Here is a 16,054-nt window from a genome sequence, read left to right as displayed (position 1 = left end):
AGTCAAGGAAGGATTTTACTAAGATATTACTACAATATCAAACCAAAAATGCAAAAAAACCTCCACACACATATAGGAAAGAAACATCCACAAGAAACTGATGGAAGCTTGCTGTAGAATAAGAAGTTTAGGACAAGTGCCATCTAATGTCAGAAAAGCCATGGAAGGCTCAGCTAAAATCCAGTAGAGCAACTCATAAAGCACTGTGGAAAGATTTAGCTGCATGACTCCTGCTATAATCAAAGGAAACCAAGAGGCTGGAAAGCTTGCAAGGTACCTTAAAAGACAGTATCTCTAATGTTCTTTCCCCTCCTCCATCTAACCTCATTAAACTTCCTATATTAGGTGTTCTTCCTGTCCCAGTTTAAGTAAGTTAGTCTCCAGCTGAGTTGCCATTATGTAAATCACAGTTTGTGTTTGTTTTGTGGTTTTTGTTTTTGTTTTTTTTTTTCTCCCTGGAGCTTTCAAATGATAGTGGGCATAGCACACAATAAATGGCAGGATGGGTTCATCTCTGCTGCAGGCCCACTGATCTGAGAAGCCACAGAACCAGTGCAGCTAGGATTCAAGCGCAGGCCATCTTAACTGACCATTGGATTATATCCTGGGCACAGCTGGTCTCTTCCTCAATTTTTTGGCAAGCTTTAGAATAACTCATAAATTTTCTATGCTACTGGTTTGATGCTCAGAGGGCTTTTTAACTGAGAGCTGTGGGTTAGTGAATAACACAGGTCAGCAGCAGCACAAGCACAAAGGTGAGGTCAGCATCCTGTTGAGTGTCAATGGCAGGCCAGCTGACATGATTTTTCACCCTTTTTCCCTTTGTAAAACTTCACAGTTCTGCTGAAATTGATGCATTTTTACTAGAGTGGAGTGACTGTCATCTCTACATAACCAGATTACTTATTTTAGTTTTTACAGTCCCTGTAATAAGAATGAAACACCATCTTTGAAGACTTAAATGTAGTTATGTACTCTGAATGCACTTCACTGGAAAATGCTTTGTGTGACAAGCCAGTGCAGCTGGATGGATGGCTTCCTCTCCATTTGAGGACAAACGGAAACAGGAGGATAATGCAATGCTTTCTCCAGCCAGAACATGCCTTGTACAGAAGCCTTATTGTATTCAGATGCATTTATAACTGTGGGCCATGACATAAAGTCACAAAAGAGGTACAAGCTGCTCCTTACAATGGCCTGATGCCTCAGCTGTAGACAAAGAAAGCTATTGGCTGAGGAGCACTTGGAGCAGTCTGTAATAGAATCCTTCTCAGCTTTCATGTGAGTGATGTTCTTACTAAGGATCTCAGTGGCTGGTCTAAGTCAGTGGTGCTCTGTATAAAACTCAAAATGACTCAGAGGCTCAAGGGACAGGCCACCTGATTGAGAAAGGGGGCCCTTCAGGGGTGAATCACAGACAACGGATAACATTTCCCATTGCAGTGCAGGACTAGGCTAGGTAAGCATCTAAGACCTGAGGTTCACTTCCCAAATTGTCTAAGCTCAGACAACTCTTGCCCAGGAAAAACAAGGGCACCACAACAGCCCACAAGCAGTCCATGGTCACCCCAGCACAGTGCTCCTTCCATCAGGTTAAACACCACTTCCTCACTCTCCTAGCTCCTAAGCAGATGACACCCTGCTCCACTTGGTGAAAAACTTGTCTGTTCACTTACTTGTCTGTGAGAGGATTCACACAGCCCACGGCTGTCATATAGCATAAGCTCCTGCTGAAAGACCCCCAGCACAGTTTATGGGTGTATGTGTGCAGAAAAACTAAAAGAAAATTTAAAAACTCTCCTATGGGATGCAGTAAGAAAGTTCAACTCCTCAGAGGTCCAAATCAGAGAGCAAAAGCTGATTTTTTTGTTCCACAAGTACAGGGGTCTCAACTCTCCCACTTATGAAGTGGGATTAATAAATTCTGCAACGTTAGATTTGATCATTAACAGGAAATTAATTTCTGCTGTCTTGCTCTCTTACAAGCTACAATAATGCCAATGAAAATGTTTTTGTCACACCTTGATGGTAGGAAAGCTCAAATAGCAGACTGTCTGAGGGGAAAGGTATCTCATGAGGAGGCAAGGTCTGCATGAGAGGTCAGTGGCCTTAGATTGAGGTTCTGAACCTTCCAACATGTCACTAATCATAGACACTTCCATGACAGAAGCTACTTAGCTGGATCAAACTACCCAAATATGTGATAATTCTGGCTTATATGGACACCACCAGCAAAAATCAGGAGCTTAGTGAGACCAATTCTCTTACAACTGCTGAGAGAATCTCTGAACAGAAAGAGCCAAAAATATACAGGTAGATTTGGCTAGAGTAAAGAGGAACATACCTAATTCTGTAGAAAAGCATCCCAGAAAAAGATCCACCCCCATATCCTCTGATCCTCAGTGCATATCATGCCAGCCCAATATACTTTAATCTGGGCTGGAAAGTTTCGTGGAAGAATTTCAACAGCCAAACTACTTTTGACACCATCATACATGAGAATATATAGGAAAAAGCTCTGCCTTTCTGATTGTGTTGCTGTAGGCTGTTATACTTCAGGATGACTCCAAGCCATTTATACAAAGTGTCCTCACACTGCTCCTTGTAATGGAAGGCCTATTGGTCTAAATGAAGCTACCTGGCATTTTGTTCTGGAAATTAAAATAATATTGGATGTTACACACTGTCCTGGTTTAGGGCAACTTTCGGAGAAAATCTCCAAAAGGGGGCCCCTCCCAGAAAGCAAACCCACACAGCCCCTCCCACTAACTCCCACTAAAGTTCGGGAAAATTTTCCTTGGAGAGAAGTGGAAAAAAACCTGTTTATTTAAACAGGCAAAGCACTCCCCAGCACAAAAAATGAACAATACCAGATGACAAAACTCATTTGTCGCTCTGAAGAGATGACAAATCCAGATAGTCTCTCTGGGGTGGTCACTCTGTTATCAGTCCCTGCGGCACTGGGAAAGGCTGCTGCTGCCCACAGTAGGTCCTGGTAGGCCACAAAGCGTGAGCTCCTGGTGTTTCCCCGGGTCCCAGGCCAGAGCAGGTTTGAACGGATCCAAGAGAAGGGAAAGAAAACCAGTCCAGGGAAAGCTTGGACTGCCTCAGCTCGCTAAACTAACTAAAAAGCAAAGGAGCGCGGTGTTTTGCCCTGTCTGTGCCCAGACAACACAGTCCAGCAGACTGTGGGGGTGTGAATGCAGTCTCTGATAACAAACTCTGTGCTTCTTCTTCTTGCTGCCTTCACTCTCAGAACCAGCCTTGAAGGCACAGAATATAATATCCACCATAAACATAACACACAATTGCGGATATGAGCATCATAACATTACCCTAGGACACACACTGAAACCTTACTGAAATAAAGATGCTTCAAAGACTGAACATTTTTGCAATGCAGACAGGTATTACTTTTGTATAAAGCAGGAGTGGCTGTATGCACATTGTTGTAAGTTCAAAATAGCACCTTATTATCAAAATGAGATCAAGGCCTGAAATATATAAAATAGAGCTGGAAATAGCAGTTTCCCAGAAAAGCAGATTGCTCTATGACAGCTACTCCACCCCCAAATAAAACCTAAGTAAAGCCCCAAATGACAACAAAACATTAAGATTGAAGTGTTGCCTTTATTTTAACACTCACATCTAAGTATCTAAACATAAAACTATCACTTTATATACAAAACAGGAAAAGAACAGAGTTTAGGGTTTTTGTTGATGTTGTTGGGGCTTTTTGTTACTTTGGGTTTTTTTATTGGTTTGGTTTGGTTTGGTTCTGGATTGGTTTGTTTGCAAGTTTATTTTGTTTTGTTTTTTCTTTAATGTCATCTGTAAACATGTTTCAGGGCTTAAATAATGAGGCGAATTTTGAACTGTCTTTGTTCTGCTAGAATCCAAAAGTAAAAATTTTGGTCTTTGAGATTGTAGGAAGTGCTGCTTTATGTTGTTGTGTGAAACTTATAATTCAGTTATAAAAATGCTCTGGGCTTCAGAATAATTCAAAGGTGAGAAATGAGGCAGAAGTTGTATCACATTGAAATCCTGAGATATGGCAACCATTCCTAAGAAATCAATTCACACAGTTGCAGCTTTATAAGAATTAGACACACCTAGCAGATCAAACCCAGATGCCAAGAAAATGTTCCCAGGACTGAAATTATAAACATGCTGACATCACAGTAATTGATTTGTTTTTAAATGCAAAGCCCTGTGCAGAACGATTATGCTTTGATAAAAGCGTCATAATTTGAAATGTGTAACTATTTTCTATAGATTACTTCCCAGAGCAGCTGGAAAAACTTGATCTACTAAAGATAAAACTGTTCCTACAAACACATTAAAAAGGACTACAGGGAATGAGTTATAAGGCAAGTGAATTTAGAAAAGAATGCAATGAGTTATAGTAGTAGAGGAATGTTCCACCCCAATCAAAGACAGTGTCCCTAAAATACAAGATAGATCTGTGTGCTGGTTTTCACCAAGTTTATTTTCTTCACAACAGCTAGCATGTGGCTGTGTTTGGATTTGCATTGGAAGTAATGTTGGTAATACAGGGATACTATTCTTATTGCTGAACCACACTTGGACCTTTTCTGCTCCTTGCCCCAGCCCCGCAATAAGGAAGTTGTGGATGCACAAGCAGTTGTGAGGGGACATAGCTGGGACAGCTGACCCCAGCAGGCCACAGGAATATTTCATATTGTATGGCACATTTCTCAGCATTTAAAGCTGGGGGAAGGAGAAGGAAAAAGGGAATGCTCCAAGTGATGTCTTTTGTTTTTCCCAGTAACTGCTGTGCTGGAGATGGCTGAACACCTGCCTGCCCATGGGAGGCACTGAATGAATTTCTTATTTTGCTTGGCTTATGTGCATGGCTTTTGCTTTCCCTATTACACTGCCTTTATCTCAACCCATAAGTTTTTTCACTTTTACCCTTCTAATTCTCTCCCCCATCCCACCAGTGGGGAGTACGCAAATTGCTGTGTGGGGATCAGGAAACAACTTCTAAATAAAACACAATATATAATAACTAAATAAAACACAGTATATAGTCATCCACACAGTGTGAAATTTGGATCCATCGGGAGACAGAAATATTTTCTAATCAGGACCAGCTGTATAAAGGTAAGGAACCCAATGTACCAGGATGAAGTTTATACAAAAATTAATAAGACGTGAATTGTTTTGTGGGAAAAACTTATTTAATTGAAACTTTCCACTCATGTCCTTCCACCCACTGAGAAGTAGGTTCACACCAAGGCAGTGGCATATGGAAGAGAATAAATTTAGATAAATCTTAGAACATGTTTTCAGAGAGGATGCTGAAATCCATTATCTGTTTTCATGAAATTAGGAAACTTTTCAGTCTCAAGATGACCAACTACTCAAATTTCAAACACCATAATTTTTCATTACAGGTTATTGTGTAAATTTGAGGTGCATCAAATCAATAAAAATGAGAAATGTAGTCCAACTATAAGTGTACTATACTTTTTAATGATTGAATTATGGGTGATAAAAATATTTGAACTATAATATCTGGAATAAATAAACAAGGGATAATGGTTAGATTATATTATAATATATACTGAAAGATCAATTAAGAGTTACTGTATTTACAGAGTATAAATATTTTATGTGAGGAAACAGGAAGAGAATGGCTCAAGGTCATTGGATGAGCCTCCCTATTGAATTAGTACAAAAGTGGCAATAGAGAAGATATGACATTTTAGCTAAACAAGTACTTTATGTGAGCACAGTTGAATAAACTGTTTTGCAAAGGGTACTTCAATTGGATAATGCTCTGGAAATAAAGAAGGGCAATAACTTCTTTACAATATACAGAGATCTATTATCTACTCTGCCAGTGCTTCTTCTCTCCCTCTTTTTCCCACAGGGTACAGGGTGTGGAGTAGATTCAGTCACTGTTCATTTAAAGAAGAGGCTCTTCATTTAAAGAGATTATTAGGCATTAATTCATAGTAAAGAATTACTATGACTGACAGACACCAGAAGGGAAACTAACTCAGAAGCCATTTCCTGAACAATACTTGACCTTACCATTGTTGGTCAAATAGCAGTCTTGCAATGAGAACCAAAGTTGTTTTAACATGGAAATTAACACAAAGAGAAGAAAGCTTGTCACCAGAATTACAAAATAAAGTGAACTGATTTGATAATGTATTTATAAATTACTACACTTTATCTACACAAACAAAACTCATTCCAAACAATGTTTGTCAAAATATTTAATCCCCAGTGGCCTCAACTTATACCTTTGAAGTAAAAAGGAAATTTGATATCTTTCTATAATACTCACAAACAGAACCTCAGACTCCCTTAGATATACTGTGTTGGGGCCCTGGCCCACTTTGAAAACAACAGAAATTTGCCCTCTTCACCTCACACTCACAAGCAGCCAGCAACCTGTTCTCATACCCACACAATCACTGACTTAAATAACCAGATGGATGTAGTTCAGAAGTCTGTCAATACGTTAATCTTTCATATGCAGCATGACTCCAAATTAGTAATCTAGTCCACCCAATCCCATTCTCTCACTCTACAGCTAGCTGCAAGTAGTTTGGGAACCACTGCTGAACCATAGAACAGTTTGGGTTGGCAGGGATCTTCTAAATCCAAGTCCCCTACCATGGCCAGGGACATCTTCAGCTGGACCAGGCTGATGGTTGAGTTTACAGTTCCATCCAGACTGAAATCCAGTGTTTCCAGGAATGGAGGATCTACCGCCTCTCTGGGCAACCTGTTCCATTGTTTCATCAGTCTCATTGTAAAATATTTCTTCCTTATATTTAGTCATATGCTACCCTGATTTAAAAGCATTACCCCTTGTTGCAACAAGCCCTACTAAAAAGTCTGTCCCTATCTCTTTTATCCATTAAGTAATGAAATATTATAGTACTGAAAGGCCCTGAAAGGCCCCCTTTAAGTACTGAAAGGTCTCAATAGGATCTCTCTGGATCCTTCTCCAGACTGAACAACCTCCACTCTCAACCTTTATAGAGATCCCTTAAGAAGCTACTTGGAATAGTGGCTAGGCAGAATTAAAGGAATAAAGTATGTATTTATTAAAAGGCCTTCAAAGCATACACCATGGGCAGTACAAGAGCTTGGCTGGAGCTCTGCCCAAGATGGACCCAAGATGGACAACTGGTCATGAGTTTTCACACTTGAATAACTTTTGATACATTTATATATTGGGGTTAATTGTCCAATTACAGCTTCAGAATATGAAATCCCATCCTCCCAGATTGCTCTCCTCAATTCGCTGTTGTTTATACCTTTTTAGGCCTGAAGCTGCAGCAGTGTCTTTGGTTCTCAGGCTGGAAAAGGATTGTTTTGTATAAATAAACTGTGAAGAGAACTTGTTAACGCTTTATATGAAGTTCAGAGTCACACACTAAGGTAGTACAGAATCTAAAAAATATGAAAGCTAAATTTACAGCATCAGTAGCACAAGAGTCCAGCCCTTTCATCATTCGTCCTCTGGACCTGTTCTATCAGATCTGTTTTTCCCATATTGAGGACTCCAGAGCTGGATACAATACTCCAGTCATTAATGAGCTGTGTCTCATTGCCACAGGAGACCAAAATGAAAAATGCCTTCAATAAGTAATCAGATATTTTTATGCAAAAAATTTGTAAGAAGCTAGCTTGCACCTACCATGTGGTGACCTTATGACTCAGGAAGACCCTAAACCACAGATTTCACTAAATTTGGATAAATGCAAAAAGGGTTACATTCATCAGTGCCTGCTCCATGCCTTATTTTTTTCCTAAGCATTGGATGTTTCCTACTTCCAGGAAGTAGGGGTAGGTCAATTTGTCAAACGTATTTTTTCACTTTAGCTGGTGCAGCTTTGCAGATAAGAAAGGACAACCACTAAAATCAAGGATACAAGCCTACATTTCTAGCAACAGAAATGTAAGACAGAGCAGATGGCAGGTAAACAGTGTTGGTACTTCAGGAAATGCCAGGACTCACTTTTCTCACTGTTATTTTACCTTTGTTATTCATCTATTTTCTAGATATTTAAAGAGGAACAACATTAAGAATTTCTGAGCTCCATCTCCCAAATGTTTTTTTTTTTTTTATTTCACTTACAAATAAATGATTTTTCACAACTTGTTCATACTCTCTCTCAGATCCAGGTAAATCAGGAACAGAATGACTGATGTCACTAGGCTAGAGCCACAAACTGATCATAACAGGTTTCAGAAGTTACTGAGAGATTTTACAGCCTCAGTATTGAGCCTAATAGTGTGTTCCTATTGAAATATTCATTAACTGAACACAATAGTTTACAAACAGGTATTTCAGACAAAATAAATAAGAAAATATGCAAATTTATTTTATCACTAAACCCAAGGTCTTTAAACAACTGAGAAAACTAAATTTATTTTTCAGAGAAATGTTATTTATACTTCCTGCAGAAGTAAGGAGCTCCCAGACCAGAAGTCATCAGTTTTAGTTTGCAGTGGCTTTTCAGCTTTGAGATTTGGTTTGTTTCATTCTAAGTGAAAACAAAAGCTTTCTGAGCATGATCCAACAATGTGATTGCCTAATAAGTGTCATTTGACTAAAGGGTTACCTTTCAATTTTACATCCTCTGCAAATGAGCAGTGAAACAATCCTAGTTCTCAAAAATCCTCTTATCGATATTGCAGCAGTTCTGAGAAACAAAATCTTTCAGCAAAGCAGCATATTTCCAAATGCTTGTTTCCTGCAAGTGCCCAAGACAACTTTGCTAAGTATTATTTCTTATACAAATGAACTGGAGAGCCTTTATACAAATTAACTGGAGAGCCTGCACCTACCATTGGATTAATTTGCTTTATCAATCATTAATTTTAAATAGCTCTTGTGAGCATTATGACAATGACCCCACTTCTCCCCTTCCTGCCTACAGGTTTTGTTGTCATATGAAATTAATTTTTTTTTCATTTTGAATGTGCTTAAGAAATTCCTAAATGCTATAAATGAACAGATAATATGACACAAACAAAAGCTTAGCCTGCCAAGTTCCAAGAAGTAAAAAAGATGACACTGTTTGTACAAACTTGAAATTACAGAGCAGTGATTACAGCCCTAAGTGAACGTGCTGTGCCAGTACAAACAAAAATTGGTACATCCACATTTCTAACATGCTTCCTTCAGAAAGTTCCATACTCTGCTGCCATGGAAATTTACTTGGCATGTGGTTTGGTTGCTTGGTCAAACAGTAGAAAATTAACACCATAAAGAGGCTTAGATGGGTGTGGGTTCAAGATCTTTTCTAGGTGGAGCATCCTTTGTAGTTCTCTGCAAATGACACTTTTGTATGTCTAATTGTGTAACATCATGGATACTTGGGGCACAATGGAGATGGTCACTGTGAACAGACACAACATGAACTCTCTGCAAGCCTCATTTCAAAACTCTTCAAGAATCGTAGCACTGACTTCAGCGTATGTGCACCACTAAAGGAAAGTTGGGCTTTGTCCTCTTTCTGCTTTCCTCGAAACTAAAGGTCTGCTTGAAAACTCACATTATTAGTCTATGTTCTGGAGAAAGGGATTCTCAGGAAAAGCTGCAATCAACCTTCTGTGAAAGTTTTCGATTATTTCCTGATATCTTTGCAATTAAATATTATAGGTGCCTCATGCTTTTATTCACATGTCAAATATGCAGTTCTCTATTGACTCAGGGAAATGCTAAATTCTGTGATACCTAGTGAGGAGTCACTGCAGTAGATTAGTTGCTATTTTATCTTTTGTCAGCTTCTGTAGAAAGGATAGGACTTGTGGTTCAACTTACAATCTTTTTCTCTAGCACCCTTATAGCTTACTCTTTAATTGACTGGGTTCTGTAAAGAAAAACTACTTCTGATATAAAGTGAATGAGAAAGATTATTACATTAGCAGGAACAAGGGAGGAAGTTCGTAAGATAAACTCATATGACGGACGAGCCCTTAGAACTGTAAAAAGCTGGTGCAAAGAAAACACCACTCTAGTTTCTAAAGTGGTTGTTAATATTTTTTGTGACTTTCACAGAAAGTTGAAAGTGAATTAGAGCCATCACTTCAATATGATTCACGTCCAGGTAGAATTTGTAATGATACACATTGTCTTATGTCTTATAGTTATTTTCTTAAGATATGTGTTGCCAAATACACAATCACAATTTTCAAAGTGCTGGACCAGCAGGCAGCTTTTTCAACACAAAGTTAATATGTTTATTTAAAGGAAGAATGTTTAATTTTTGAAACTGTATTGTAGACAACCCCTTTGCAAACTCCAATCTATGTTTCCAGAGTAAACAGAGAGAATTTTGAACCAGAATAGGAATAAAAAAAAGGCAAGGCCTGTGTCTGTCCTTGAGGAAAGAAAAGAAAATAAAGATGTATTACCAGAAGGCTCCTCAGCACAGGTGGTGGACACAGCTCCCATGATGAAGCTGAAGGTCAGCTCTGAGAGGAGGCATTCAGGAGACCAGTGATGTTCAGCCACTACCCCAGCTTGCCAACAGAGGCATCCAGTGACACTGAGGAAATCAAATAGATAGAAATTCTGCTTTTGAAACACTCTCTTATTCTAAGATGGTTTGCAATTGTATGCTAACTTTTGCATTTATCTTCCTTTTCTTATGATTTTGCTAACATGTAGTGCTTTTCTTACCAGTAAAGCAGCACCACACCCGTCCCCCCTGACACCCCCCACCCCCCAAAAAAAAAAAAAAAACAAAAAAACAACATATATGAAGAATGTGAGCTGGAACTTGAGATAAATACTATTAACGTTCAGGTCATGAAGCTAGAATATAAACCCTGCACATCCTCTTGACCTGATATGATTATTCTCTCCAAAGGCTGAAAAGTGTTTCAACCTCAATACTCACTGAATAATCAGCTGTTATGTGGGAGAGTGACACCAAGGTGACAGGAAAAGTTTATAACCACAATCTAACTTGGATTCAGTCTTACTTGGTGATTTTTAACTATATGAGGCTCAGATTTTCATTTCAGAAAAACTCAGCCATCCCGCTGATATCCCTTTGTATTGCTACAGCTTTGAAACTGACTAAACTTTAAACCTCATTTGCTTGTCTAAATGAGCAATATCAAGAGGCCCTGTTTTAGGAAAAAAAAAATTGCAAATGAATCAGTTGATAAAATAGCATTTAGGGATAAAGACAGTATTCTTTTTAGTCCAAAGAGTATTTGAACAGCATAGGCCAAATGTATGTAAATTAATCCCTTTATCTAATTCTAAGCCTTTAAAATGCCTATTGCTTGTCTCAACTGTGGTCCTAGTATATGTTGGAGTCCAGGACATCCCTCTGGCTGTCTCGAGACCCTGGCATGAAGTAAAAAACATCCGTGGCTTTGGTTTCAGCCTGTGGAAAAAGCTGTCAATTTTGTATGAGGAATTACAAGCCACAAGGGTTTTAGTAGCGTGATATTTGAATTAACACAGGGTGGAAAAGTAGAATTTTGGGATTTTTAGAAGGGGATTCAAGGGGGTACAAGATAAAGGAATTTGGGCATGTCCTAGCCTTCTTCTCCTTCGTCTTGTCCTCCATGTCTTAGTGTGATGGTGACACTTTTCAAGGTAGAGATTCAAGGTAGAGATTCACAGTCTAACATGGGTGATGGGAATTGATAATAAATTGTAAACACAGTATACGTAACTTTTGATATGAAAGGTAAATACTGCCTGACAGTGCAGGGGAGATGGCCATGACTTCCTTTCTGGATGGAGCTTGGCAGGTCAGAGAAAGAATGTTTAGATAACAAGAAATAAACCACCTTGAAAACGCAATCAGAACCATTTCAGGCTCCTATTTTGGCTGAGTCAGGCTAGGGAAGCAAAGACTCTTGGGATCACCCTGACCATCTTGACCCCAAGAGAAATTGCCAACAACAACTACCAGAGTATAGTATAAACAACAAAAATCAGAGTCTGTAGGAAGGTTTCTTGAATCTGGTGAAAGCCAGAATAGTCTGTTCTGTACAGCACAGTTGTCCTTGCTGTTGAAGAAGACAGCACTCAGAGGGGAGCAAAGAAGAGGATGTAGTGTTACTTCGCAGGAGTGCAAAGAATATCATTGCCACTCGCATGTCTTTGAAGTTTTATTTCTCATTTTACTGAAAATACAACTCAAAGTTCTTTGGGACACAATTTGTTTCTTCAAGAAACTTTTCTCACTGAGAAACCTTAATCAGATTGTTTCCTTTAAATAATTAGTAACCCAAATTCAACAGTTGGTCTTGTTTCATCCAGTTTGGTCTTCTGTTCTCCACATCTCCATCAAGAGCTTTGTCTTTACTATCACTGCTTCTGCATCTTAGCCTATCCTAGAAAGTGTTACTGAGTACATGCATTATTGTTACATGGGAGAAATGACATTGTTGGACAGAAGTCTGTCTGAATGACAATTCATAAATTCATGGGAGTCAGCATTGAATTGACTGGCAGAGATCTCTGTAAATTAAGCGCTAGACTTCTCTACATGGATTTAGTTGTGGTCAGACCTAAGATTGCAACATCTATATCCACACAGACAAAGTGTGGAACCCAGGCTTGAGAAGAGCCCAGCACACGCTGGAAATCCTAATAAATTCCAACTTGAAATTGTTGACATGGTTTTGCAGAACCTAAAGAACTCAAAAACAAGCACGTTTATTTCTGTGTGATTTCCTGGAGGGCAGGCAAAGAACATTTCTGTTTGGAGGAAGGGACTGAAAGCTGAATTATTCTTCACAGCTACTTTGCTGAACCTCTGGGAATCCCTTCAAGGACAAAACCAGACAACATCACAAGTAATGCCGTTGTATCATCCAAGGATGAAGGAAGTGGCATTACCTTTCACTGAACTATGCTCAAGTGCAAACCCAGAAGAGAGGATTGTCTCTGTGAGTGGGTGAGCTCAGATGAAGAAATGGCTGAAAGAAGAACATCTACCTCATGGATTGAAGCAACTCAAGGACTTTTGTGTTCTCCTTCAGGCTCCACCATTGTAAGTGCAGGGGGGAAAAAAAAGTCTCCTTTATTATAAGTGTAATTACACTGGGGATTTGGGACTTGAACATCTCCACATAGCCTCTTTAAACTCTCACATCTGAGGAACTCTGGTGTACGCATGTCTATAGGAGATATCTTCCAATCACCAAAACTGCTCATTGCTGTCTGTGGTAGATAGAGACAGGCGAGCAGAAGATCTCGGGATGTGACGGAAAGAAAGACCCTTCCCCCTTCTCCCTGCTTCACGTTATCTATCACCCCCAGAGCATGTAACCACACCTAACCCAGTAGTTTTCCACTCCCGACTAACCTAGAGACCCCACCAACCCCCCTCTGACGTAGCAAAGTCCCCCAAGACTATTTAAACCCATGAGATAAGATAATAAAGGCTTTCGACCGTCCACCACATTGGTGTTAGCGTGTTGTCGTTAGCCCGAGTAGCCTGGACGAGGCCAGGCTGCCGTGCTGTCACCTTGCAACCAGGTCGCCGTTGCCTCCCCTGAAGGCAACATATCTGGTGCTGAAACCTGGGAAGAGAAATTCGCTCGGGTAGCGGGAGTTCACCTGGACAAGGGCAGCGGCTAGAACTGTCAAACCGTATCTTGGCGAGGGAGATGTCCCAGGACCCGCGATCGTCATGGATGCTATCGCCAGGGTCATAAGTGCGATTTATAAGCAGTGGGGTATCGAGTGTAAGCTCAAAGACTTTTATCTTGCTATAGCAAGGCTGCTTGAGCTTGGGGCTATTGAACGCCCCGTGGATGTTCTGCATCCGGGAATATGGGAAAAATGCACAGCCACGCTGGCCGAGGACATGAAAACCTCAGGCAGTGGCAAGAGCCTTAAGGCGTGGGGCAAAGTAGAGAAAGCCCTGTGCAAAGCAATAGGAGAGCAGGAGACATGGAGCGCAGCGCGTACATGTTTATTAGTTAGACCCAAGCTCGGGGTAGGAGCGGGAACGCAGATCGCCCCTGAGGACAATCCGCCTGGGAGCGGAGATCTGGGGGGGCCCAGCGCATCACCTCCCTCCCCGGACCAGAGCCCAACCCCTGCCGCGGAAACCTCCCGGAAACCCGCAGCTTCCCCGTCCGTCCCGCCGCCGCCAGTCAGTGACCCGTTGCCGGAGGTGCAGCAGCGCACAGAATGCTTTTGGCAGGGGCTGGCGAGGGAAGCCAGAGACGCAGAAACCGTGGCTTGGGAGGAGATACTAACCACGCCGCCACCCTACTCCTTTGAAAATGGCACTGGCCGCCAAGGAGAGGGGCGGGGCGTGGGCAGTCTCGTCGCGAAAACCCGGGAGCCGCACGATTTCAGGGACGCGCGTGCGCGGGAGAAAGAGGAGGAGAGTGGCAGAGAGCACGGAGCCAATCGGCAGCCGTGCCCGACGCCGCTACCATTTAAGGGAGAGACCTCCCCCGGCAGGAGGCAGGGCAAGCTGGGGGGGTGGGAACGCCGCCATCCCCGCGGGGAGGAGCGAGCTCGGAGCCGGACAAAAAGGCACCGAGCCCCGGAAATGCGCTGGCATTCGACCTCCGACTCTGAGTCCAGCAGCAGCTCCACCAGCTCGGAAGAGCTGACGGGAGCCGGCTGGAACTCTGAGACGGAGGAAACAGAGCCAACGCGATTTAAGACAAAACCGAGTAAAGCTTTAAGCCACACCGAAAAACAACCACAATACAAACCAACCCAGTTTACCAGCTGGGGAGAAATATCCTGTTGGGGCTGCGGGAGAAAAGGGCATCTTGCCAAGGAATGCAGGTCCCGGCCCCAGGGAAACGGGAAAGGGAGGGGGCATGCGGGCTGCACTCAGCCTCCTCCCACCGCGAATACAAAGTGGCCCATCTATGCCAACCCCCAGTGGGGCGGGGAGCCCTTATACCCCATACCCCCACAGGAGGCAGCCAGTTTCATACCCCCACCAGCGACAAAATTGCAGAGTTTCGCAACACAGCCTTCGGTACCTTCGTACCCACTACCACTGCAGACAGCGCCTGTGCTGTAGGGTCAGCAGGGGACGCCCCAGAACGGGACTCCTGGGTGGCCCTGGCCATGAAAATAGGGAAGGAGCCCCCGAGGGTGTGGGGGACATGCCGCCTGTATGGCAGTCAGGACCCCCACGTAATAGGGCTTCAGTTTTGGGCAGACACAGGAGCAGACTGCTCAATCTTGCCCCAAGCACTGTGGCCCCGACACTGGCAATGCAAAGAAGTCCCCCCAGTGAACGGAGTGGGAGGGCCGTCCCGAGCTTAAAAAAGCACCCAATTAGTAGCTATAACGCTTCATACAAAAAAGGGACCAGAACAAACAGTAGCAATCCACCCCTACATTTTGCAAAACTCTCCACCCCTGACAGGAAGGGACATCCTTGCTATGTTAGGAGTCAGGATTACAAATTTATAATGAGGGCCACTGCCATACACCCACTGCTGTCAATCGAACTGACTTTCAGAACGAAACTAATGAAAAACTGTGAGTTTCGGTTTGCAGGACATGCTCGTGGACCGTCCCCGTGATGCGTACACCCCTGCCCCAGAGGGAGATGACGGACCACCAAGCCGCCAGACAAAACCTGAGAGTCCCACACCGGTGAGACCCAGACATGTACAGTGTCTTTGTGCGATTTTGCTGTTGGGGCTTGTGGCCGGGGGGCAGGCCGACCTAGGCCACTACCCTCATCAGCCATTTAGGTGGGTCATGCAACATCTTTCAAGTAACAAGGTGTTCAAAGAGGTCACCACAGCGAACACCCCATCCTTCGTGTTCCACATAGCCAATCTGTTTCCAGGACAACCAAAACTACGGCCCACAAAACCACGTATCGTACTCATGTACATATCCTACTGGTGCCCAGCGTCCAACCCAGGGAAAAGGTACTGCGACTACCCGGGGTGGGGACATTGCGGATATTGGGGCTGCAAAACCATTGTTACAGATGCCAGACCATGGGGAGACGGGTGGCAACCGCAGGAGCCAGACAAATTCTTACAGTTCACCTGGGCACCCTTTGGCTGCGGAGACCACAATGCA

At 42.3% G+C, this 16,054-nt stretch overlaps 1 long non-coding RNA gene across 1 annotated transcript in view; it reads right to left on the bottom strand.

Annotated features, from left to right (window-relative positions):
- Positions 1 to 16,054, bottom strand: part of LOC140681796 (uncharacterized) — a 98,646-nt gene that overhangs the window by 52,096 nt on the left and 30,496 nt on the right. Inside the window, exon 2 of the long non-coding RNA XR_012052993.1 lies at positions 10,414 to 10,547. This is a non-coding gene — a long non-coding RNA (uncharacterized lncRNA). The remainder of the gene's footprint in view (positions 1 to 10,413; positions 10,548 to 16,054) is intronic.

Source organism: Taeniopygia guttata, chromosome Z (genome assembly GCF_048771995.1).
Source record: "Taeniopygia guttata chromosome Z, bTaeGut7.mat, whole genome shotgun sequence".
NCBI classification, from domain to species: Eukaryota; Metazoa; Chordata; class Aves; order Passeriformes; family Estrildidae; genus Taeniopygia; species Taeniopygia guttata.
Note: the sequence above shows the minus strand (reverse complement) of the source record. Positions and strands in the feature narration are given on the sequence as shown.